The sequence below is a fragment of the Rousettus aegyptiacus genome, unplaced genomic scaffold (genome assembly GCF_014176215.1).
Source record: "Rousettus aegyptiacus isolate mRouAeg1 unplaced genomic scaffold, mRouAeg1.p scaffold_m13_p_3, whole genome shotgun sequence".
Classification (NCBI taxonomy): Eukaryota; Metazoa; Chordata; class Mammalia; order Chiroptera; family Pteropodidae; genus Rousettus; species Rousettus aegyptiacus.
This window is the reverse complement of record NW_023416306.1, coordinates 48,443,278-48,471,086: the sequence shown is the minus strand read 5'-3', so window position 1 is coordinate 48,471,086 and position 27,809 is coordinate 48,443,278. Positions and strand designations below refer to the sequence as shown.

Below are 27,809 nucleotides of genomic sequence, written 5' to 3'. Positions count from 1 at the left end.
AACTAGAAATGAAGGTAAAATATGTTGTTTAACTACTTTTTTGGAGACAGAAAAGGAATATTTCTAATAACTCAAAGGAAAGAACATTCATTGGTAACATTATTTATTCACATATTTATGGCCACAGAGTCCACTCGGCAAATATTTATTGAGTACCTAAGATATTTACATACATTCCTGTTACCTGTATTTTTATTAAAGCTATTTGCATATATTATCACTAGTCTGAAAAATCTATGTGAAGGTAGAATACAACATGCCCTTTTGTGGCGAAGTGAGGCAAAAGGCCAGGATGCATATATACCCTAAAATTTTAAACTTACGCAGTCTTCTAGAAAAACCCCGAAGAAAACTTCATTTGTAGCATTCAGTATATTTATTCAAATTTTATGATATTGTCCTTGAATATTTTGTTACTTTTATGGTTCATAAGAATTATGCAATTCTAAATATATTACCAATACTGTATGAGGCCTATGTGTTTTTTATGATTTGAGATGTTTCTGTGCAGAAGGAAATACTCTTTATTCTCATTTAATGCTTTTTCTTTAGGGCACTAAATAATAATAGCTGAAAACCAGTTCCATTTTAGGAGTGTTAAAATTTTGAATTTGCTTCTGGATCCATAGCTGAGTAGAAGACTCATCTGAGTGAAAAATCAAACCTTCTCACAGACTTCCATTTATACTGATAATGACAGTAATAAATGGACCAGGTACTGTGCTAAGGACTTCATGTATATTTTTATTTAATCTTCCCAACAGCCCTGTGAAGTGTGGTTATTGTTATTCCAGTTTTACAGATGAGAAAGCTCATGTTTAGGTAGGTTAAATAACTAGTAAATAGACAGGCCTGGGTTCCATCCCAAGTCACTTTTGATTCCAAGACTGCTATGCTATTTTGAAATGGCTGACTTGGTGCAAAAGAATTTGATTGAAATCATTTTAGACTAATCTCCTAAAGCCATGCTTCTTACTTTTTGCCCTGGTGCTATAACACACAGATAGCAGATACAAAGGTAGAAATAAGAAAACTATAGTAATCCCTGAGTAATAATGGGTTTCTTGTTGCTTTTGTAATAAACTTTTAAATAGCTAATGCATATACATAATAAAATATTAGATAGCCCAAGATTATATACAGTTCAAATCACGTCTTTCCTACTCTAGTTTCCTGTTCCCCTACATAAAGGCAATTTTTATATCAAATTTTTGGTTTTTCTTCCAGAGATAGAATTAACATGTAGCGATTTAAAAAAAAAAAAATGCCATTGTAGCATCAAGTCTATAAAAAAAGCAAAGTGGAAACAGCCAGGTCTGTTACCGAGTTGACATGTAAATGGGCCAAGCCAGAGAAAGCTTGAGCAAGTGTAGATGAGACACTCACATTAGCCTCTCCTTATAGAGGTAAAAGAAAGTCAGTCCTTCAAGCAGGCTTGCCTCATTTTATAGATGTGGAAATTGGTTATTTCAGTCACGTGGATAGTTACATGTGGAGCAGAACTTAAATGCAGGACTATGCCTCTCATCTTTCCATTTTAGTGCAGTATAGGCGACCTTTAGATTTAAGAGTTATGAATAATTGTACACTTGAAGTGATCTAAAATTGACTAGAATTTCTATAGGTAAGCTGAATAGCATACTTCAGAAAGCCAAGGACAATAGGAAATTTAAAAAAACTTAAAAAATATATACATATTTTTATTTTAAAATAGGTAGAGATTGACAGAAAGCTTGAGAAGATAGTATGGAGTTCCCATATATCTCACACCTGGTTTTCCCTATTATTAACAGGTTTCACCACTGTAAATTTACTCTTTATCCCCCCTTTCTAGATTGTGCTCTTTGGGGGGAAATCATTCTGTGCAGCCTTCACTGAAGGAGTAGGGAATTATGTTTTACTTCCTTGAGGGTGGAGTATCTTTATTAATTATTTGGAATACTCCTGCATGAGAGATTTGTTTCTTCTCTCCCATTTATTTCTATATTCAGACATTTAAGTATGTAAGTATGGATTAATGGATATTTATTTTATCTCTTGGATTATAATCCAATACTATTTTATTGCTCAAATTATTCTAACTTTGTCCATTTGGATCTTTTTAATTAGCTTCTGTATCTATTTGGCACATACTCATTGTGTGTGTGTGTGTATGTGTGTGTTTCTTTTTGAGTAGTTTCTGTCACTATGGGATGCATCAGATTCACTTTTATATTTCCTGCTCCACTTTTAGACATTTTTCCTTTTACTGGAAAATAGTATTAGAAACCAAGATCTGGGTGTCAGATGTAATAGCATCTTTCTAAAAAACAAATTTTGAGCCAAAAGGAGGTTTTAACACTTGTTTCAGGTAGTATTGAATTAGATCATTGCAATAACTTATTTGTTAATATTGCTAGAATATAAAATTTGCCTGAGTGAGTTGAATAGAATGATCCTAAGAATCTTTAAGATAAAATTCTAAGAAATATTTTATTTTTCTTTTCTGTTACTTAAAAAAAGAAACCCTGTCCTTGATGGCACTTTATTTGATATATATTTTTGATATCCTTGACCAGAATCTGAGGCAAAACTTCAAAACATGGTCATTTGAAGCAGGTTAGGATTAACCCTGGGATATTGGAAAGATTTTATACTCCATTAGGAAAATTAGTAAGCATGAAGTGTATGAAAGATAAGACATTTATATTTATGTAAAGAATAATACTTCCTTTTACATCACTAATCATTTTAAATTTGTGTAGCCAACAGAGAACTGAGAGAGAATATTAAGAGAAAGCGAAAAAAAGTTGAAAGAAAATGACCATTGAGCATAGTTAATATATCTGAACAGTGGTCCTAACTAATTTATGTAATTTCAGAAGACTATTCCCTCTTAGAAATCTGGTTTTTCTAACTCTAGAATTAAAATTTTCTTATTTTGAGATATTTGCAAATAGATCAGACCACTCTTTTGGGGGTGGGTTAAAAGTATTTGAATGTATTTGCAAAATTAGTAGTACTGATGAACATTTCTTGAATACTTACTTCTTAATTTTATTTTTTTGTCCTGCCTTCCTATACACATATTCTATTTTACTCTTCAGCACCTACCATTTCAATTAAGCAAGTTGAATTTTTACAGTTCATCAAGCAACCAGGTTAGAATAATCACAGCATCTGATAGGTGAATGCATAAATGTATGTTGATTGTATAAAACAACATCATTTTCTGAGAATTAGCCAAATGTTCCCCCCCACCACCACCCTTTTGCCCCAGGCTATAGCCATCACTCTTTATCCTAATCTATTTTAACTTTTCTATCTCTTAGTTTATAGTTTTCTAAATCAATGTAAATAGAAAGGCAACAAATTAAACTGATAGTGTGCAATTGCAGTTGGTAAGAAGCACAGCACTAATGAGGAGAAGAACTGGGCAGGTAAAAATTGAAGCAAAGATAAGTGAAGAGATCTCCAGTGAATAAGCAAATGTGACCCAGTGCACAGAAAAACTGAGTGAGGCAGAGATGCCCAGGTAGCCCTAGGTTGAAAATAGTTGGAAGCCTCAAGAGGAATGGAACTGAGTGTAGAATAGGGGAAATTATAAAATAAAGGTTCTGGTGTGGATTGTTGGTGAGCCCTGAAGCAGGCAAAGATGGCCAGGGAGAATGTGAGAAGCTGAGCATCTTCTTGAGGATTCAGTAGAAGTAATAAAGCCTGTGACTGAGAGCCTGAAAACACTGATCTGGGTCATGATGGAAGGAAACTTAAATGAATTAAGTGCCCACAGTGTGCTTAGTTTAGGTATATTATATCATTTAATTCTTACATCAGCTCTGGGAAAAGGGTATTATTAGTTACAGTATTACAGATGAAGGAAATGCGGCACAGAGGGGGTCAAGAATGTGCTGTAAACCATACAGCAACTAATTGGAGGTAAACTCAGACTAGAGTTTAAAAATTTGAATTTTTAATTTCAAAGCAGTTTGGGGTATTAAGATAGACAAAACCAATTCAGTGTAGCATGGGTGCAGCCTCTTAGGGCTTGAGACAACCACCAATACTTTTTTGTAGTTTCTGGGTTGAACTGGTTAAGAGAAAAGATGGTGGCAGTTGAAAACCGAGGGTTATGTATGGTAGGCTGCTGTATTGAGTGGGCCACAGAATGGACTGAGGACTCATAGAGATAGCTGATGTAACAAATGGGCTTAGGGATTGGCTGAAAGGTAGAGATGGAGTTACTTGGTTCTTTTAATTATTTCACATTCACTTTGAACTTGTCAGGATTCCAATAGACTAAAGAGAGTCATTTTTGACTCTCTTTTTTTTGGGAAGAATTAAATTTTGGGTTATGTTTAGATTCTGGCAAACTGTTCGTTAGTATATTAGTCCGTTTGTGAATAGGAAAGGAGAATTACAAAACCACTGTGAATTGTAAGGATGTAATATTTTTTAAATCGTGTGTTTATATTTACAGAGTAAATCTCAAGAGCAAATTAATTATATGTCTGTAGTTCTTGAAGTTAAGTAGACTAAGTGAGGAAAAAACATGATTTAATCTTACTTTATTGCTAGCTAAATCTCCAGGCTGGCCATTTTTTCCTTTTAATAAAAATGCTTGTGGTTTCTTCTCTTCCCATTTGCTCATAGTTGAGAGCTCTGTTAAGTTGTCTGCGAGACAGAGTGTATTAGGCTTGCCTGATTAAAATTGTTCATGGGAGATCAAGCTGACAAGGGACTTTTAGCATAATTAAAAAAGCACTGCTAGCCTTTAAAGGCGAGATTTCAGAGAGTTTTGAATTTATATCCACCTGTGGGGAAGTGTGTTTATGTAATTAGATTCCAGTTCTCTCATGAACCCTTTTTACTTAATTCACACATGGTGTCCTTTCCTTTTATGGAATATCATCTCCTCATGTAGGAGACAAGAAATGTTGAGAGGAGCCAGAACTTGAATGAGCCGAAGTGTTTCCCCTGAAAGATCATAATATGATGTTAAACAATCAGTTACCTCCTTATGTCGACCAGTTTATTTATAAAAGGAAATGCAGGAGTGAAGTTCAAGATAGTATGGGAAAAATCAAAACAAATTGCATATCCTGTGTTCCCAAGCTAATCTGAGAAAAATTACACAGCTTTTGGAAAATAGTCATCTTTTGTTTAATGGACATTTTAACCCAAAGGTTTTTTAAAGTTTTTTGTCTTTTCATTGTGCAGTCCCAAACTTTCTATTGTTCATCTCTGAAATTATTCAGTTATTATTCCCATTTTACTATCATGTTTCAGAAAGAAAAAAGATGATTATGTTTAATGTGGTTTAAAATGGCTTTTTCTTTTGTCCTTTTAAAGTCCACTGCTGTAGACTGAGTACTTTATAGAGCACCTCAGTTGTTTTCTTGTGTTTTTAAAAATACATTTTTGTTCTTCAGAAAGGAACATTTTCTAGCATAAATCAAAATGTTATTGCTATTATGAGGCAGCATTTTCGAAGAGAATAACCAATGTGTGATTTATTTTATTTATTTATTTACCTACATGTATAAGACATTACTTTTACAAAGGGCTTCTGAACATGTGAACATTTTTTTTTTTTAGAGAAGGCATTTTCCTCAACAAATAATACTTTGTTTTCACCCAGAAGATTACTTTAGAACATTTCTTATGTAATTAAAATAATTTTTCCATTAGCTGAAAGTGGTTCTCAAAATTTCTTGACTTTTTTTTTTCTTTTAGTTCTATCTTATTTTGCATTTTTAAGAAGAATTAATTCTAGCTTGATATTAACATAAAGCAGCAGTATACAACAGGAACCCAAATTATTTCCATGTCAACTCTGGGCAAGAGAATAAAAGATAAAACAAGTTTCCCAAACCAAGCTGTACCATAACTTATCCCAATTATATTGTAAGACTGATTTTAGGAACCTAATCAAACATATATTGGCCAAGCACAAATGTATTTTAATTTAAAATCATACAGGAAAGGAGCCTGAAATCTAAATGGTGGGAGTTTTTTTGATGTCTAACATCTGCAGGAAGAGAGCACTAAACAAGGCTACATCTTAAAGCAGTAAAATCTGCGAATAGTCTTGGTTTTGGGAGAAGGTCACAAAAAGGTTATTCCTCTTGCTTTCTTCTTCTTAACAAGTAATCAGAATAGTTCACAGATCTCCTGGTTTCCTACCATTTTATAGTCTCTAGAATTAATTTTTGCATCAAATTATATATCACCCTTACTTTTGATTAAACAAACTGTTTTAATAGAACTTCACAATTAAGTAGGCTAGATAACAATAGTTGCTTCAATTAGGACATAATTTAGGATGAATTAACAAGGTATAGCACACATTATAATTGTGGTGACTGGTATATCTCTGTTAGCGACAGTACAATATCTTTTATATACCAAAAAAAAAAAAAAAAGGAAAATTCTTAAGTGTTCCTTATTGTTTAATTTCAGACACTGGTTAGTATATCCATTTAATTGCTTATTCATCCACCATTCAGTCAAATATTTATAACCTTTCTCATATATTGGGCATTGGGCTTGGGCACTAGTAATACAGAAATGAATGGCTGTTTTGAGGGTTTTTTTTTTTTTTGTAGGAAACAAGTTCACAAATAATTATTAGTATGAATAGAGGTATGTACATGTAAATGAAGGTATATCTAATTGTTGTTGGAATGTCAGAGAGGTGTTCAACAGAGGAGACATTATTTAAACTGAATCTGGAAGGATAAAAGTTACTTCATCAGGCCAAAAATAAGAGGAAGGGCATGTAGAAAATTGAGACTAGCAAGTACAAATGCACTACATTTTTAAAAGACTTGCCAATATTTTAGTATTTCTTGAATATACAGGAAAAATAATTGGAAATGATGCTGGAAAAGTGAAAATCTTTCATTAACCATGTTAATGAGTTTAGACTTTACTTGTAAGGAGTTACAAGGCACTAAAGAAATTGAAGCTGGATAAATAACATGATAAAATTCGTATTTTTGAAAAATAAATTAGGCAGAATTATAGGAATGTTTAGAGAGGGAAAAAAGACTGCATGTAGTGATCATCATATGGCCTCTCTTTCTTCAGTGAAGTAGTAGGCAATCTTATATCATTGGGATTTAGAACCAAGCAGATATAACTTCAGATCCTCAATCTAAAGATTGCCTTAATTTCCCATAGCCTAAGATTTTTCATCTGTAAAGTACAGATGATAGCTATCTTGCAGTATTGTAAAGTTAATGTGTTCAAATGTTTTGCTTGAATTTCTAGGCCTCTATATTCAATAAATAGAAGCTATTATTATTAGTTATTGACCTCTGTACTTAGAATTACCTAGTAAACATTATAAATGCTCTTTTCCCTTAAATTTTATAATTACTATATCCAAAAACAAACAAAAAAAACACAAACTGTGTGTATCTCTGAAGTCTTCTTTATTGCTTTCCCTATTTGAAAGAAAGATAACTCATTTAAAGATTAACAAGTGCGTTCATTAACCTTGCTCATACGCTCCCAGATATCTTAAACCACTCAAAATGTTTGGTGTTGGTAGCTTTATGGTTTGAGGAATGTAATTAAATAAATTTCTCCCCAAGTGGAAACTATATGTTCTGTTTTTCCAACTAGTGCGTTTAAAAATCAACAAATATGGTCTCCTGTCTTGTGGGAATTTTTTCTAGTATCTCACTTAACAGGTGAGCAGTTGAATTTCTGTTTAAGCTCTTTGGGACATGAGAGAGCTTTTTACCTTATAAAGCAGTCCATCTGTATTTGGACAGCTCCAATTGTCAGAATATTATTTTTGTGTAGCTGATGCAGGTTCTTTTTAGTTCCTACTCAGTGAGTACTAGTTCTTTCCTAAAGCCACATAGACCAGATCTAATCAGGCCTTCGTTTGTGTGCCATCAACTATTCGCCAAAAGTCATCATTCCATTTTTCGGGCTTTTAATTTTCAGACTTAGCATATTCTCATATTTTCTAGGTTTTATGATTCTTGGTTAAAAAACAAAACAATTTTGTTGAAGTATATTTGACATACCATAAGCTGCACATACTTAAAAGTATATAATTTTGACATATGTACATATCTGTGAAACCATCACTGCAATAAAAATAGTGAATATACTGTTTATCACTCCAGTAGCTTCCTGTGTCTCTTTATATTCTCTTTCACCTCTCCCTGAAATTCCCCATCTCTTTTCTGTCACTATAAATTTATTTATATTTTCTAGAACTTTATATAAATGAAATCATATAGTATGTATTCATTTTTGTGTTTTTTTTTTCACTCAGCATAATTGCTTTGAGGTTTATCTATTCTTTTGTACGTAACAATCGTTCATTTCTTTTTATCAATGAGTAGTATTTCACCAAATGGATATGCCAAACTAGTTTATCCATTTACCTATGGATGGACAATTGGGTTATGTCAAGTTATTGAGTATTATAAGTAAGGTGTCTGTGATCATTAATGTACAAGACTTCGTATAGCCATATGCTTCCTTCATTGGGGAAGTAAATGCCTAGGAGTAGAATGGTTGTGTCATATTGTAGGTATATGTTTAAGAAATATCCAGACTATTTTTCAAAGTGGTTGCACCATTTTACATTCCCACTAGCATTGTATAAGAGTTCCAGTTCTCTGCATCCTTACCAACACTTGATATGGTCAGCCCTTTACATTTTCTCTGTGTGGTATTAATTTACATATCCCTAAAGTTAACGATTTTGAGCCTCTTTTCATGTGGTTATCTTTATCTCTTCTCTGGTGTCTGTTCACATCTTTGGCCCATTTGTAATCAAGGTATTTTTTTATTATTGAGTTGTGAGAGTTCTTTATACATTATGGATACAAGCTCTTTATTTGGTATATTCTTTGCAAATATTTTCTCCTAGTCAGCTCATCTTTTCATTTCAAAGAGCAGAAGATTTTAAATTTTGTTGAAGTTCAATTTATCAGTTTTACTTTTTATGTGTTGTTGGCATCATGTCTAAAAAAATCTTTGCCTATCTCAAGGCCCAACATATTTTCTCATATGATTTCTTTAAGAAGCTTTATAGTTTTACTTTTATACATGTAAATCTATAATCCACTTTTATAATAAACTTTTTACTTTGCAATCATTTGCAATTTACAGAAAAGTTGCTGTTAGTACAGATAGTTTTTGTGCATCTCTCATTCTCTTTCTCCTATATTAACATTTTTTTTTAGTTTTTACTTTTTAATTTTAAATTTTAAAAAGTTAGACATTTATACAATTCTATTTATACAATCCGTGAAGTGACCACCTCCCTCCTCCCCGCCCCGCCCAATTACTCTTGCACCCATCTGGCACTACACACAATCATTACAATAATATTGACTGTATGCCCTGTGCCATACTCTAAATCTCCATGACTGTTTTGTATCTACAGTTATTAACATCTTATATAACCACAGTAGATTTGTCAAAGCTAAGCAACCAGCATCTCGTACATTGCTATTAACTACACTTCTATTTTTCTGCCCCAGGATTTCACATTGCATTTAGTCCTTAAGTCTCCGTAGTCTTTTTTGATTCTTGATAGTTTCTTAGTCTCTCTGTCTCTCTCTTTTTTTTAAAACAGTACTAGTCAGCTATTTTATAGATTGCCCCTCAATTTCATTTTCCATGATGTTTATTTCTTTATTAGACTGGGATAATATTTTAGGAGCCGTACCCTTCTTATCACAACTTATTGGGGGTAGGTACATACATGCTATCAACATGTTTTATCACTGATATACTTAATCTTGATCACCTGCCCACAATAATGTTTGCCAAGTTTCTACACTGTAAAGTTAATTATTTTTATCCTTTCCATACTTTATTCTTTGAAAGTAGCCCCTAAATATAACTCATGCTTCAGAGATGCAAGGGCAGGAATTATGCTCTTCCTCCTGGAGATGGTTATCTACATAAATTACTTGCAATTCTGTAAGATGATTATTATAAGTGGTATTTATTATTTGTCTCTTCTTTGCCATTAATTTATTTCTTCAACATTTATTATATTACCATGGAGTCATTTATTTTTTTATACTTAAAAGTTATAATCAGCTAATATGTTATTTATTTTGTCGCTGAACTTATTCCAGCTCTGGCCGTTGGAGACCCTTTCGGTTGGTTCCTGTGTCCCTTGGACTTGCTCCCTCCTTTTTCCCCAATACTTCCTTGTTTTCTGACACAAGATACCTAAGGCTCATCTTATATTTGCAAGGCTCCAGCCCTACAATCAGACATATCTCAAAGTATCCCTAGTAGGTGGATATTATTTAGAAACCAGAATTTAGGCACTGGGTATTCATGGGGGTATCACTATGTCTAGGTTCTCTTAGTAGGCAGAGCTATATTAACTCATGGATACACACATCTATAATTACTTCCACATCTATCTGTTTGTATCTATATTAAGTTAAATGTGAATTTATACTGATATCTCTGAGTGTAATACAGTACCAAGTGGTTCATTGCTTATCTGTAATGTCTCCCTCCAACAGTGAGAAACATAGCTCTCACTATCCATTTAACTATCTGTTCGACTCTAGTATATGTGTAAAGAAGTTTGAGTTGTTAACTTGTGCCCTGCATTCCATTTTGAATTAATTTCTGTGTATGGTGTGAGATATGGATCAAGGTTCATTTTTTACAGATATGACTATCCAGTTGTTCCAGCAGTATTCGTTTGGGACTAACCTTTTCTCCAATGAATTGCCTTTACATCTTTGTTGAAAACTCATTGTCCATTTATATATGGGTTTTTCTGGAACTCTTTATTCCATTTTATTGGTGTGTTTGTCTATAATAACTTATTGTTTCTATTATAAATCTTAAAATTTGGTAGTGTTGTTAACTCTCTTTTTTTTCTTTTCAAAGTTGTTTTAGCTATTCTATGTCTTTTGAGTTTTCACATAAGTTTGAAATTAAGCTTGTCAATTTCTATTTTTTAAAAAAAGCCTATTAGAATGTGGATTTAGATTGCATTAAATCTTTTAGATCAATTTGGGAAGAATTGACATTTTAACACAATTGTATTGTAACCCATGAACAAGTAATACCTCTAATTTATTTATGTCTTTTATTTCTGTCAGAAGTATTTTGTAGTTTTCAGCATACAAGTCTACACATTTATTGTAAGGGTTATCCCTTAGTATTTCATATATACTGATGCAATTGTAAATGGCAACTTTTAAAGTTTTGCTGTTAGTAAATAAATATACGATTGATTTTTGAATATTGATCTTGTATCCCACAACCTTGTTAAACTCACTAGTTCTTGTAGCTATTTTATAGATTCTGTCTGATTTTCTATGGAGAAGATCATGTTGTTTGTGAATAAAGTTTTATTTTTTTAAAATTTGGATGCCTTTTTTTTTTTCTTGCCTGATTGCACTGGCTAAAACCTCCAGAGAACAATATTGAATAGAAGCTATCAGAGCAGCTATTTCTGTCTTGTTTCTAATCATAGGGGAGAAGCGTTCAGTCTTTCACCATTAAGTATGATGTTAACTTTAGATTTTTCAAGATACTTGTATCAGGCTGAAGAATTCCCTCTTATTTCTACTTTGCTGAGAACTTTTATCAAAAGTGTACTTTAAATTTTGTCAAATACTCTTTTGGTGCCTACTTAGATAATCATAAGATTTTCCTTTTTTAATTTCTTAATATTGTTTAATTATATTTAAACAAGGCTTGAAACCCTGAAGTAGCTTCAAAATCCTGAGATTGACCCTACTTGGTCTCGCTTCCTTTATGGACATTGTTGGAATCAACTTTTTAGAATTTTTATATTTACCTTTATGAGGATACGGTCTATAAGTTCCTTATGGTATATGGCCCTGCTACCCTGAACAAGCCTGATCCCGTCTGATCTTGGAAGTTAAACAGGGTCAGTCCTGGTTAGTACTTGGATGTAAGACCACTTAGGAAGACCAGGTGCTGTAGGTGTAAAAAATAAGGGATTGTAAGCTAACAAGGTCCTTGCAATCTGTGATGTCAACCAAGGGTTGCCTTACCTAAAAAAAAAAAAAAAATATATATATATATATATATATATATATATATATATGTATATATAAATTCCTTATAAGTTGGAAAGTATTTTTACTATTTTTACTGTGTAATTTTTGGGAAAATTGTTAGGATTATTTCTTCATTAAATGTTTGATGCCTTTTGGGCCTAGAGTGTTTTTTGTGGGAAGATTTTTACCACACATTCGATTTCTTTAATAAAGTTTCATTTAAACTATTTCTTCTTGAGTGAGCTTTGGTAATTTGAGTCTTTGAAGGAATTAAGCATTTTTTCTAAGTTATAAAATTTTTGGCATAATGTTATAATATTTTCATATCTGTAGATTCTGTAGATTCTTCTATCAATTTTATTGACGATTTCAAGAAATGAATTTTTGCTTTCATTGATTTTTTTTTTTTACCTATTTTCAGTTTTCTGTATAATTGAATTCTGCAGTGATCTTTATTATTTTCTCCCTCTGCTTACGTTGGGCTTCATTTACTCTTCTTTTTCTGGTTTCTTAGGGTAGAAGCTGAGGCCATTAAGTTGAAACCTTTCTTCTTTCCTAATGTAAATATTTTTTGTAATATAAGTTTTTCTCTAAGTTCTGCTTTAGCAGCATTCCTCAATTTTGATATGATATGTTTTTATTTTCATTCAGTTTGAAATGCTTTTTATTTCCATTTTTGGTTTCTTCTTTAACTCTTTGGTTATTTAGAAGTATCTTATTTAGTTCAAAGATATTTGGGAATTTTTCAGACTTTCTGTTATTGTTTTCTAATTTAGTTGTGATCAGAGAGCATACTTTGTATAACTCGAATCCTTTTAAATTTGTTTTATGGTTGGCATCTTATATACCTTCGATTTCTCTTAAGTTTTTGCTTTGTGTATTTTGAAGCTTGGTTATTAGATGCTTAAACATTTAGGATTTTTATGTCTTCTTGATTAATTAACCATTTTAATGAAATTATCCTCTATATTCCTAGTGCCAGTTCTATTCTGAAATCAACTTTTTCTGCTATTAGTATAGATACTCTAGATTTCTTTAGACTAGTGTTAGTATGCTGTGTCTTTTTCTTTCTCTTTTAATGTATTTATGTCTGTATTTAACATACATTTCTTGAAAGGAAGCATATTATTGGATATTGCATTTTTAGGAGTTTGATAATATCTGCCTTTTAATTGGAGTATTTAGATCATTTACATTTACTTTGATTGTTCATATGGTTCATTTTAAGTCTTTTTTCTTGCTATTTGTTCTCTTTGTCCTATCTATTCTTCGTTCTCTATTTATTTCTTTCTACCTTCTTTTTCTTGTTGTTGTTGTTTGTTTTTTTATTGTTTCCCTCATGGTTTCTAGACACTTTAAGCATACTGGTTGTTATCTTAGGTTAGCTTCAGTTTATTTAAAGGTAAATGTAGACTTTTATGTCAACTTCTCAAAGCCTGAATGTGTAATGTCTTCTGTTTTTGACTTGGAATTTATAGGGGTTACTTTGCTAATCCTAAAAAATTTTCTGCTAAATTTATATTTGCCATAATATTCAGATGTTAATGTAGATTAATGTTGTAGTTGGTTTTGAATGACTCTTTTTAGGACCAACTATTGACTTCTGTGCTTGTCTGGTTCCCCGATGCAAGATTCTATATGAGGAGGTGACACACTTGGAACCTCATGAGGGCCATCTGGAGAACCAGCATAGAGAAGCCAGCTTGCATTCCTGGGCTTATCAGAATTTATCGATCTTGATTCAAGACCTTTTCTTTCATTTTATTTAGGGAGAAAGGCAATTTCTGTATAGAAAGGAATGGCATGAAGAAAAGAAAAAGGAAAGATACTGTTAATTTGAGTAATGCTGTGGTTATTTTATCAGTTTTGGAAACAGGCAAAACTGATAAAATAAGTTTTGAATCCTAGGAAATGGCAAGTTATGACCACAAGTGTGTTGTCTCCTAAGAGGCCAAAGCTCCACTCAACTTGGCCTGGAATTGAGGAAAAAGAACTCCAAATTCCTTCTTTCCTGAAGTTCCCTTGTTCCTGGAGGATTTCCTTGAAGTAGCATAGTCACTAAAGTACTTTTGTTGAACTAGTTCTACTTTCTAGAAGATATGTAAATCAGGGTATTCTTGTTTATCTTGTATTTTAAGTCTAGCTTGTAAAATTGCAAAGAAGCAAAATATGGTATATCCGTGTTAAATGCAGGTGCTTTCTGCCCTGTTTACTTCAAACAGTTGAGTGTCTAGAATGGTTAGGGCTGATGATTTGTAAGCCGATGAATGGATGCCAAAAACTAAATGTCTCTTGAGTACAGTGGAGCCTATAGTGTAGTCTCCATGAATATTAGGGCCCTGTGCCAACTGGAGCTGGCTTAATTTTGCAAGCAGGAGCCCTTTGCAGAAGGATTCATGGTAATTAACCAATTCAAAGTGCAATATTTTCCTTTCATTAATTTGGCAGAAAACAACTAAATATCTACAGCAAGAATGTTTTTGACATTTTCATTTGCTGCTTGGAAAATAATGGATATTTTGAATTGTGCTATAAAAGAAAACTGCTAGGATTTTTGTTTTTACACTTTCACTTCCTAACAAAAATGTGAATTACTCAATTAGCAATAATTTTTTTAAAAAAATAAGTAGGAATAGTTGGCTGTGGGGATGACCAGAATTAATTCGTATTTCGATGTGATTAGCTTGTAGAAGATTCTTAGTTCATTGGCTTACACCCAATAATTACTTTTTATATCTCCTTCCTTGTATGTCTGGGAAATACGATTCCAATTGGGTGTGATAATTTCTTATTCTTTCTCCTTTCTTGAGTTTATTTCTACTCTAAGTATTGCATAGTATTTGTCTCTCTTTATTTTTATTAGATTTTAACTTTAAAAAGTGTAGTTAGGACCAGCCACCTCATATGAAAGTAGTATTCTGAATAATTTTGGAATAAATGATAGCAAATTTTTCCCTAAAAGACTTATGGAAGTCCTTATTTGCTTTAGGATATGTTAGTCTTCATATAAATGCTCTTATCTTTTGACTGCATTTTCCCTTTTACTGTAGATATAATTTGTTTAATAATACTCATACTTTTGATTACTAGGCACTACCTGTTGAAAATTTGATGATTCCTCAATTTGACATTTTCCCCTGCTGCCACTTTGATATGTTTTATTTGTATAGTTTTGCTACTATATAGGCTTTATAAATTGGAGATATTTAAGTAGAAAGATACAGCCTTATTTTTAATATTCTTCTTGTTTTAAGTTTCAGAAACCCATTTTAATCTATTTAAGAACAGAATTGTGGAAGGATATTAAAATAATGCCTGAAATCCCAAAGAACAGTTTGACCTTATGAGAAACTGGAATTCTCTATCAATAAAGTCATTAGGAACCTGGGTAGTACTTTCTTCATTTTTTATGTTTGCTTCTTTTATGTTCTTCATTATTTATAATTGCTTTCAGATGCACATGACCAAATATAGTGGCCTACCACTCGTCCTTAGTTAATCAATCAGAGTGACCAGATTAGATAGAGACCTCAGTTACAAAAATTCTAAGAGAGAGAATGTGGTCCAGCTTGGGTCAGGTATCCACCCTTGACCTAAATAGCTATTATTGACAGGGCAGCATCATAAATTACAAATTTGACTGCTATGGCTCCACTCGTATAAAAGACGGTCTTTTTACTTTAAGAGGCATCTGCATTTTACAGATAGGACAATGAAAGAAATTCTCTGCGAACATAAATATTCTTTCAATCTATAAATATTTTTTGCACCTATGTGTGTTAGAAACTGTGAATTTGTAGGGATTCGGTGATAAATGAGGCAAATGCAGTTCTTGACCTCGAGAAGTTAATATTCTAGTGGGGGGAATGGAGTTATGAAAAGTCAACATATAAGTAAGTAATTAAAAAATGTGATTAGTGCTTTGAGAAGACACATAGGGCTGAGATGGAGAAACCCATTTGAAGCAAATGGGGAGGATGAGGGCACTTACTCTGCACTGCTTTCTGAAGAGGTGATGTTTAAGTTTAGACTCAAAGGATTAGGGGAGGATGTTTCTATCTAAGAAAGTAGTATGTACAAAGGGCTTGAAGTATAAGGAGCATGGATAGAACCCTTAAGGAAATAAAAGATCATTGTAGATGCAACAAAGAAGAGTTTGGGGTTAATTTGTCAGTAACAACTAACTTTTGTACCGTCTATATGAACCAAGACTGTGATTTAATTGAGTAATATCTATTAGAAAATCTACCATGTTAATGAGAGCTAGATTTGATAAGCTTAAATGCTAGGGTGAACATAAAAAGGAATGAGCCTTGTAAGTGTTGGCACACGTAACAATGGTATAAGCCAGAGCATGACATTATTTTAGAAGTTTATTTTTTGTTTATTCGTTTATTCCTTAAATATTTGTTGATAGTTTTATTGTTTCACACATAGTTCTAGGCACTGAAGTTTCACAGTAAATAATTAGATAGGTTCCCTCTTCTCACAGAGCTTATCAAAACCTTGCTACTCAAAAATATGAACCTTTGACCAGTGTCATCATCAGTCAACTGGGAGATTGTTCAAAATTCAGAATCTCAGACTCTACCCAGACTTAGCGGATCAAGAATCTGCATTAAGATCCCCATGTGGTTAGTATGCACAGTAAAGATTGAGAAGCACAGTTTTAAAGCAGGAGTTGGTAAATTAACGGCCTTTGCGCCAAATCCAGCTGGTAGCCTGCTTGTATAAATAATGTTCTATTGGGAAAGCCATGCCTATTTGTTTACATGCCTCTATGGCTGTTTTCATTCTACAATGGCAAATTTGAGTAGTTGTAGCAGAGACTCCTTGCGCCCACAAAACCTAAAATAGCGACTGTTTTACCCTTGTCAGAATAAGTGTGCTGCATTTTGTTCTAGAGTATAAACAAATTGCTTTTTGATTGTGAAAAGATTAGGGAATAGGTAGTGTTTTAACTCTTCTGAAAAGAAGTGGTTTAATGCATTGTTAGCCTGTAATCTGTAATCCAAATGGAATACATCGAAGTCTGATGTATAAAACATACATAAAAATTCAAAAGAATGAGTCAGACTTTGTGACTGGTACAGTTATGAAAATTGAAGGACAGGCCTTAGGAGATTTAAGAATGTTGATGTCATTATGATGAATATAAGAATATAATAATATAAATTTATTTAGTCTTTAAAAACTTATTTTACTAAGTGCTTTTGAGGCACAGTTGTTCATTTGATGCTAACAGTTTTCTGGAGATTGCCAGAACATATGTTTGTATGTCTTATTTTATTTTTGAGGATTTGAGACTAAAAAAAGTCAAGTGTTTTGCCAATGAATACAACAGTAATTAAACTTGATTCAATGGTTAGTTCCTAGCATGCTATCCATCTTTCATGCCAAGCTTTAATACAGAGCACTCTGCTTTTATTATCCTAAGTGTTAGATTTACTTGTAAAATTTCTTTTGAATGGCATTGAAGACATTTTATTCTCTTAAATGCTTTTTTTTTCTCTTGCTGAAATTATGTTTACTCTAAACATAGAGTATTTCCGTTGTTATAAGACAGTGATGTTTTGAATACAGAAAATCTCTTGCTCAAACAGCCATAAGTCATAAATAAGAGAACCTGGAAAAGTTCGTGACACTAGTCATCTAAGTCACCTAAGGTTTGGGCTTTGTGGGTTCGCAATGTGATTATTGTCTTGGCTCTGAAAATGGGCTGCGGGTTGGAACCTGCTGCTTAGACAGGAATTTGAAATTTTGTGGGCTGCTCCAAAAAAGATTGAGGGCTTTGAAATAGGAAGAGACACCAAGGCCACATCTCTATTGTAGAAAGCAAATATAAAGCAGTTATGAAGCAGTTATGAAGATAATATCTACTACCTGGTAACTTTAATAAGGCCATTCAGATGCCTAGCTACCCTGAGTACTATCTGTCCAAAATCATCCAATTACTTTACAAGTGAATTCAGTTCAAGCAAACCAAAAAGATCGGAGGGAAATGGGTTAAGGATAAGAATAGCAGCTCTGGAAATGTAAAGGGAAGAATGCCTGGAGGCCTCACACCGTAGAATCAGGCAGTCAAGTTCTGTGAGAGACTAAGATTCCTAGCAGATCTGAAAACAATTGCTAATTCATGCCTATCTACACACACAATTTTATAATTACTAATTATAATATATTTATATTTTATGACTGTGTTAGTATGAAGACTATATTAAGAAATGTTAAACATTTTTGTTAACCTAAAATTTTAGTTATTCTTCTGATTTAAAAAAATTAAAACATTTTTGTCAGCCTCTGAAAGTATTGCGGGCCCTAGGCAATGTGCCCAATGGATAAGTGGGCCCTAACTCTTAATCATTTGTGTGAGTTAGCATAACAGGTATCCAAATCAATTTAGAAACCAGGGCTTTACAAAAATCTGCTCCCTCTACTTGCTCCCTTTGTGGGACCATCCATTACATATAAATGTTTTTTAAATTTTTAAAACTTTGTGATGTTTACTTTGATTTCTCATCTATATCTCTTGTCTGGGGAACAGATTGATGTTTCCACAGTCTCTAGATATAGCTAAGAAGACTTTTCAGACACTTCTTAAAGTTGAGATCAGACTAATTTCAGCAATTTGGAAATAAGAACAATTCTGATAATTTGAGGGTTTTCTTTTTCAGTTACTTTATTGTGACTTAAATAAAAGTAAGGAAACATACTTTAACAAAGGAAGAAATATCTAGGCAGTTTGGTAATAGGGTATTTTCGATGTTTTGCCTGTGCTATTATTCATGAAAAAAGGAAGGTGAGTATGGGAAGAAAGACTTTTAAAATCGTCTTTAAAATATTTTGCTTTAAATTCAGAAAGTCTACAAAACTATCGATAGTATTTTGAAAGTATTCCATTACCATTATAAAGTCTTAAAGTTCTAAAATTTCAAAATTATTTAGCACTCTATGTGTGTTTAACTCAGGATCATAAATTATACAAATTGAGGTTAGGGAGAGAAGAAGACATATACATTAAGAGAACGAAAAAGAGAAATATGAAATAAAAATAAAGACAAAAATAAACAAGTTTAATGTGGACAAGTGCTTCTGCCATTGGCCTTGATGGGGTAACTATTACTGGTCTAACCCTCCTCCTATAAACAATAGTAAAACTTTAAAAAATATATGAGGTAACTATTCTCAGACATTGGACAAGAGGTTGTACAAAACTGTGTTGTCGATAGGAGGCAACCACTAAGAAGAGCCCTGTGTGTGCCCTGGCTCTCTGCTTAAAGACAATTTTCTGACAGTGTCACCAGGAGCTGGAGTCCAAACAGAAACAGTGGTACCTCTGAACTGAGAAGGCAGAGATCAGGATTTAGGACTGTTGAAGCAACTGGTACAGGACACCAGAAATGAAATAGCTGTGCAGAAAGGGGAGGTCCAGAATTCTGAATGTGGGTTCCCTATGAGTCCTTGGCTGAGGGAGGGACTACATATTTGCCAAATAAGACTCTGTGAGCTTACTAAAGATCTGAGAATGGAAAGACATATTAAAGAATTTTGATAAACTTTGAAGTTCTGCCACAGGCAGAGCAGAGGGACATTATTGGCATTGTCGACATCCAGCTGAGAACCAAAAAGTTCATACCTTATTACATCCTTATACAGTAAGGCTTACTGTAGACCCACCATAACAAGTTTAAAACTAGACCTCAGTAAAATCTACAGGGAAGACAAAAATAGAAATTTGATCCTGTCAAACTAAAGGAGCTCGCACAATACTTTGAGCTTTCCTGCAAATCATCCCAACAAGACATAAACAAATGCAAGATATTCAGCCAGTAATTATATTGCCTGAAAACAAAAGACATCACTCTTCAGAGGAACATAGCTGAATCAGAATCTAGGTTCTCTATACTCTATTACTTTTTATTATGACAATGTTTAATACATGATTAAAAAATTAGTAGACGTAGGGACAAAAAAAAAAAAAACGGGAAAAATGTAACCCCTAGTTTGGAAAAAAATAAAATCAATAGAACAGAACTTGAGATGGCCTAGATGTTAGATTTTGTGACAAAGGCTTAAATATGTATGTTCATATAAGGACTTGAAGAAAACCAACAATTAGTATGAGTATGTTCTTAATGAGTTGAACACATAAGAAATCTTGACAGAGAAGCCAAAACTATAAAAAGAGCCAAATGGAAATTCTAAAACTGAAAATAATAATAACTGTAATTAAAAATTTGTTGAGCTTAGCATATTGAAGATGGTAGAAAAATCATGAAGTGTGTCAATAAAATTTATTCAGTCTGAAGAATCTAAAAAATATGTTTGAAAAATATGAACAAAGATTCAGGGACTTAAGGAACAACATCTAATGGTCTAGCATATGTGTAATGGGAGTCACAGAGAAGAACATGTGAATGAGGCATAAAAAGTATTTAATAAATAATGGTTGAAAATTTTTTATATTTAAAAAACATCAAATACATATCCAAGAAGCTCAGCTAACCCCACACAGAATGAATAAACTGTAATGTGCCATCCCTTGACACATTATAATTAAACTGCTGAACTATCTAGTGGTCATTATGGTGGTGATGAGATTGTCAAGTGGCTTTAAGTATTCCACCACCATCCTGAAAGGAGCAATTAAATTTATCCTACATGTGGAAGGATATAGCACAAGGAGGGTAGGACTGTTCTATACATTTAAAAATATGAAATCAGACAATCTTTCTACATGCCTGAGTCTATTTAAAAATTTTTTAAAATTTTTTATATTATAAAAGTAATACAGACTCATTGGAGAAATATATAATATTATAAAAATAGAATATTTTTTGTCTGTGATGACATGATTTCTGACCTTTTTATTCTGCCATGTTTTCTTTGTTTTTACCAAGCAGTAGGATGTTATAAAAAAGATATGCAAAAATTTCTTAAAGCATATTACTTTTTAAAAGAAATTCTAAATTCTGATCTTTACTTAGTTTTTATCTTTAGTTGGGGACTGATATCCTTTCTGTGAGAAAAGTTCAAGATGAATTCAGTGTCTGTCTGAATATGTATATATGTATGTGTGTGTGTGTATATGTGTTTGTGTATGTATACATATATGTATATATACACATATATATTATTTTAGAGATAACCAGTTATGGATGAGAAATTCACAAACTTAAGAAGCATGAATATTTCTCATATTTTTTTTTCTGTATTAACCAGAAAACATAATTTCCTTTTTCAATAAATAAGATCATCAACTATGTTTTTCAGTAAATAAGATAGTCTACATTTTTGGGTAGATATTGTTTTGCTAAAATTTTTTACAGATCCTCATGAATATTTAAAAAGACTTTTTCAATCAAATAATATTTGGACAAAATGAAATCGAAGTGTTTTTGCGCCTAAAGATCATCAAAGACAGCCTCCTGTTTCTTATTTATTTAGATATTTTTGTCAGAGGAATCTGACTGGAATCTGCAATGGTTCTCAGAATTCCAAGGTGGTGAGACCAATTAAGTTTTTTCTTACCAGTATTTAATTTGTTTTCTTTTCTATAAAGTTTTTAACTAAAACATTTAAAACGATAAGTCACATTAACAATGGGAAACTTTGCTTTTAATAGCAGCTTTCTGTTTAACAATTTTACCGTCTGGTAGCTTTGTAGTCTGTTTGTTAGAAGTTCTGTATTTGTATCCTCAAGGCTCTGATTTATTTGAGACCTGGAACAGGGTTTAAGAATAATAGAAACTTTGTGGAGCAAAGGCTACTTGTGTTGTTCACATTTCCTTCATCTTTTTGGAGCTGAAATTCAGAAGTTGATGATTCTTTGACCTAACTTCTAATGGATAGTGGCAGATTGAGAATAGAGATTGAAAACAAATATTGTATTTGTTTTCACCCCACCAACACTAGAATTACTTTATTAATAAATTTGTTTATAAATTCCAAAACCAGTTTTTAAATCTTATTGACATTTTGTGCATTCCAGTCTCTTTTTCTTTGCATGAAGTTCCTACCTTTTCAATTTTTGTTGGAAGTAATAAAAACCTAATTAAAAAAATATATTCAAATGGATTTAAGCCACAAATAAAATACATTAGCTAATGTTAACTAAAAAGTCCAAAGATAGGGCTGCTTTCGAAATGATCCAGTGGCTCTGTGACTTCCATTTTTTTCCCCTGCTTTCCGGTTTTTCATTCTGATACTCCTGTCTTGGTTCTGCTATGGCTTCTAGTAGGGCCTAAGGTTTATTGTTTCCACATTTACCTTCACTGGGAAAAAGAGTTTTTGTCTTTTATTTTTAATAAAAGTCTTGGTATTTATTCTGGTTCAACCAGGGTAGGTCTTATTTTCACCTCAGAACTAATCACTTTGGCCATGATGTTGGAAAGTTCTAATTGTTGTATGGTGAATTTTGTATTCCACCCCTGGAGGAAAACGTGGAGATAACTTTTTTGGAAAGTTTTGTTCCCAAATGAAAGGTCTAGCTTTGGGAAAAGAAAAAGGGGAGTAAATGTGAGGGGAGATGATTAATGTCCATCACAAAAGTCATCATTTTTTATGTCTATCTACCTGTATGTAGCTTACCTTACCTTTAAGATCTACTTTAAATCTAAACTTTCTCTCATTCCTAAAAAAGAAAGAACTCTTTTTTTCTCCTGGCCAATAATTTTACATTTATAGGACACACATCTTGTTATCTTTTCTGTGTCAACAATTTTCTTTTTGGATTGTTACTAATACTTGAAATTTCATCAGAAAGTTAATCATTCTAAAGTATATTTTATTTTCATATATGGTAGAATTTTTATTGTTAAATGGGTTATACCAAACAGGAACTCTGCATTGGCTATGTTAGTAATGAACAGCAATATATTTTAAAAAGCAAAGCACAGTTTAATCAAAGTATTTACTAAATACCAAAATATAAAAAACATGGTACTAATAGTAGCTATAAAGTTCAGTAATTTGAAAACATGAAATTTTACTTAAGAGTCTCATACAAGGAACAAAATACATTTTTAAAAGACTTAGAAGTCATCTAATCTGTCATCCTATCTTGACAAGAAGAGTTCAGCAATGAGAACTCAGTAACTGTACTTTCTTAGAAGGTTTGCGTTTCATTGTATCTGAGATGTAGTGTTTATTCAATAAGTGTGATTTGATTTTTAATTTGAACTCTAAGTAATTATTGTCTTCTACATGTTGAGGACAAAATCTCTTTATAACTTTCACTCAGTAGGAGTCTATTCCTTTCTCCTTAGAGGGTAGAACTTCATACATATGAGGATCATTATGTTTCCTTGTTTTATCTTCTTGTCATCAGACTAAACAGTCAGTCATTTCTCATATATGATACTATTGCTAGATGCACTTGTCATTCAACTTACCTTCTTTTTAAAGTTCTGTAATTTCAACTTTTAAAAAATGTTCATAGAAGTAGACACTGTACCCTTAATATGATCTGAACAGTGCAATTGGTGTAGTGGTGATAATTATTTCTTTGTTTTAAATATTTTACTTCCAAAATTGTGTTGTTTCTTTTTAGTCACCTTAGTTGAAGTATGTGTATTATAAAATATACAATACATACATTAAAATATGCCCCTTTAAAGTATTCAATTAAGTTAAAAATTAATTCCATGCAATTACCAACACAATTAAGATGTAGAACATTTCTCTACCCCATAAAACTTCCTTGTGCCCCTATTCAGTGTCATGGCCACCTGTGATTTTTAGCAAACACTGATCTGCTTTCTAAATTCTATATAAATGTAATCATACAATATGCGCTCTTTTTGTGTCTGGCTTATTTTTTCTCAACATATATTGCTATTCATATTATCAGGTACATAAATAGTTCTTTTTAATTGTTGATTAGTATCCCATTTATGAGTATACCACATATGTCCTTTCACCTATCAATGGATATTTGGCTGTTTTCAGTTTTTGGCTATACTGAACAAAGCTGTTTTGAACATTTTGTGTGCAAGTCTTTGCTCAGACAGATGTTTTCATTTTTCTTGGATAAATACCTTTGAGTGGAATTGCTGGGTCACTTAGTTAGTGTATGTTTAATGTTAGAAGAGACTTCCAAAGTACTCTCTGAAGTGGTTGTACCATTTTGTATTCTCACCCCAGTTTATAATAGCTCCAGTTCATACATGTCCACTTATTGTTTTAAAGCTGAATAGAATTCTTAGTATATGTTTGGATAGTGTTAAATCGATGTTAGGAAAGCGGTCTTTAGTCACTCAGAGTCTGCATTTAGTTCAGCTAGTCCTACAACAAGATAATAACTTCTGTTTTTATCTTTTATCCTCAGAGTTGTCAATTTTCTTACAGACATTAGTTTTCTGAAAAAAGTACTATTTCCATAGAGCTTCTCTTTTTGTATGCTTGTTTTTTTAAATACAGCTCCATTGTGACAGTCCAGTCAGGCATCATACTGAAATTGCACAGAAACACATTTCTGAAATACATTTCTCCTTTGAAGCTATTCATTTTCATAAAACTCCTTACCCCTCGGTATGTCTTATATGTAGCTGGTCCTTACCCATAACAAGTGCTCAGTCTGTGTCTCCTTGTTTCTTGAATACCATTTTCATTTCACAACATGTATTATTTACTTTCTAAGCAAGTAGCTAAATTGGACAGAACTATCTGTTTACTGACTTATGTTGTAACCTTCTTAACCAGAATAGTGGAAGATTCAAATTGTTGAATTTGATCCGTATATCACTTATAAGATCTCTAATTCCTAGTAATATAAAAGGGGAGAGAAGCAGTGCTTCTGACAAGGCAGTAGAAGGGTTTCTCCTTCTCTAACAATTCAAAATTCATTTATATTGTAAACTCAGAATTCTATAAGGTTGGGCGTATCTACTCCATGCCAGAGCAGAAGAGCCATAGTGTTTTGCCTTCAATTTTAGGTCATTTCTTTTTTAAAATACAAATATACACATATGCACCACCACCGTCACCGTGTTCAGCACCAACCAAGTTTGTTTCGGGATCAGTTCAGCAATTTAGAGAGAAGTTTCCTTGGCTGAAACAAGACCAGCCTTCATCTCAAGTAAGAGATACGTATGCCAGGATGGTTTAGCTAAAGATTTTCACCTGAAGTAAAATCCCATGTACTGACTTTTGCCTTTAACCTCCAGTTTTGCTGGTCCTTTCTGTATCAGCTCCTGCCCTTTCTTAGGCACCTTTTCTATTCTAAAGAACAAATCCAGTCTCTTTATCCAAATGCCTGCTCCCTGCCACACTTTTTTATTTCTTTCTAGAAAATTCACTTATAACAAAACATAGTCTTTTTGGCTTTAAGGAGTGCATAGTCTTCATCAACAGGACTATAGATTCTGTTGATGGGTTCAGGTTAACTGCTGGGCTTAACTTTGTTTTGGCTATTGTGTGCATTGTGGGGCAGAAGAGCAGAGAGGCAGAGAAAGAGAAAATGTAGTAGAAGGAAATGTGAAGGAAGACAGTGTTTCTCTATTAGGGCTTCTTTCTATACTTCATTGGTGTCACACAGCACCTCTTCAACTATAGTATGCAAATTTTACACCTCGATTTCCCCATCTGTGAAATAGGGAGGACTGTCATTGGGTTAGTAGGTTAAACTATTTCATAGAGGTGAAAGACTTGGAATACTAAGTTTAAATCTGCCATTCTATGTAATAATAAGCACTAGATAGTATTTGTTTTTAAAACGCACACTCCTTATGTCATATGTTTTCAAAATATAGACTCAAAAATGTTAAAAGTGGTTCTCTCTGTGGCGTTAGATGCCTGGCGGTTTAAATTTTCCTTTTTTTCAATGTTAAAGTTTAAGTTTTAAATAAAAGGCTATTTAGCTTTTTAGCAAAAGTAATTCCCAGAAACAGTTGCATTTAATCAATAGGGATTTCTTCTCCATTGCTTTGGCTAGTATCTTCTTCATACTTGGTTTTGACATACGCCTCATGACATTGTAAGTTCAGAACGCATTGTAAACTCTTAACATGATGATCTGGATAGTACTTCAAAGATTCGTTAATATCTTATTTTGCTTCTTATTCTCAGTGTTTATTCTAACTCAGTCACTGAGTGTGGCCAGCCCACAGGGGACAGTCGGTCCAGATCCAGGAGATACAGTATTGATTATTCATTGCCTGCCTGCTTTTTATGGCACATGGTAGAAATATTTACCTCTAAGATTTGCACAAATCTTATTACTTCTTAGGCCGGTTTATGTTATAGCCACAGAACTTCATAGAAGAGAAGGATCCACATTTCCTGGTTTTGGGTTTGACCTAGGAGACTGTATTTGGTTGTGCAGATCAGGATCTAAGAGATTTAAATGAACAAAATGTTTTCAGACATCTTGGATCATCTGAAGAAAACAACCTGGAGTGAAAGCGGGTAAGGCAGTCAGGAAGGAACGGGAGTGATGATGGGAAAAATACAGGGGTTTTTAGGAAAAATTGGTGATTTTGTCCAGTACGGAACCTTTCTCCTTCAGTTTGCCCTCTTTATTTACATGGGATACACGATATAGCTGAAAGACTCTGAAATCTGCAGTTAGTTTTGGGGAAAACAGAAGTCAAGTTCCTGCTCACTTAGTGGCTAAAGTGACCTTGACAAGGCTCTTAAGCTTCTTGCTTCTGTTTCTCCACCTGCAAAATTTAGTTTTTAATAAGAATATTCATTCTTTGTCTTCATAAGATTATTATGAGTACCAAATAAAATAATGTATATAATAATACTTTGCAAGTGGTAAAACTTATCTAAATATTTGATAATGATGATATTAATGACCACACTCAGCCCTCAAAACCATCTTGTTTTCTTACTTTGGTCTGGACTTCTGTTTTCAGTTTTCTGCTATTTGTTGGTAGGAATTAGACTCAGTGAACCACAGAACCCATTAATATTCTCCCAGTACATGAATGTTTTTCTGGCCTTGATCCTTCTCTCAGTGGTGAAAAGTACTAGTTGATATAATTCATTGCAAGCTCAAGTAAGACAGCACACATGCTGAGAGCTTTAATTTTCTTCTGGCTGACTAAAGGTGGATGGAGTCTGATAGGCATCTCAGAAGAACAAGTAATTCTATGGATGTCAACAAGCTTTCTGCCTTGTCCAGCTCGTCTCACTCACCACCTTTATGTGCCATCATGAAATGCATCTTCATAATTTTGAATATGAAGAAAAAGTGCCCATATGGTATGAGGAGAAGAGAAAAGTGGTTTGATAAGTATTAGGATTATGGGTGAAATTTAATTATGTTAAAAGGTAGAGAAGATCTCACCTACTTCTCAAAAACAGTAGAACAGATTAAGTCAGACTTATTTGATTTTTCATTACCGTATTGATTCAGGCACATACTCATTCAGCCCAGCTGAAGAGGCTTTTGTGCCATTGTCAGAAAGACAGAGTATACATTAAAAATAGTTTTTATTAAAATATGAAATTTTGAAGATATACTTGTTCTACATTATTCTGTAGAACACATAAGAGAATGAAATTATTTAATTAAAAAAACTTGTCCTTTTGATATTTGGAAGAAATTATAAAGTATAATTATATCAATTTGGTATTCGTTAAAATTTCATAGTACAGCATCTATTTTTGTACTTTTAGTAATGTATGCAGTGTTGAAAGCATTGAAGTTGCATAAAATAAAAAATGTGAAATGTGTTCCATATTTATTTTGTTGTTTTCTTATACCAAATGGAATTTTTTCAAGTGATATATTGCAGAATTAAGAAAGAAATTTAGAAATAAATGTTTTAAGAATTA

At 32.8% G+C, this 27,809-nt stretch overlaps 1 protein-coding gene and 1 pseudogene across 9 annotated transcripts in view; both read left to right on the top strand.

Annotated features, from left to right (window-relative positions):
* RFX3 (regulatory factor X3) overlaps positions 1-27,809 on the top strand; it is a 252,558-nt gene that overhangs the window by 63,799 nt on the left and 160,950 nt on the right. The window lies entirely within an intron of this gene.
* On the top strand, positions 11,831-11,949 carry LOC118600848 (annotated as a pseudogene).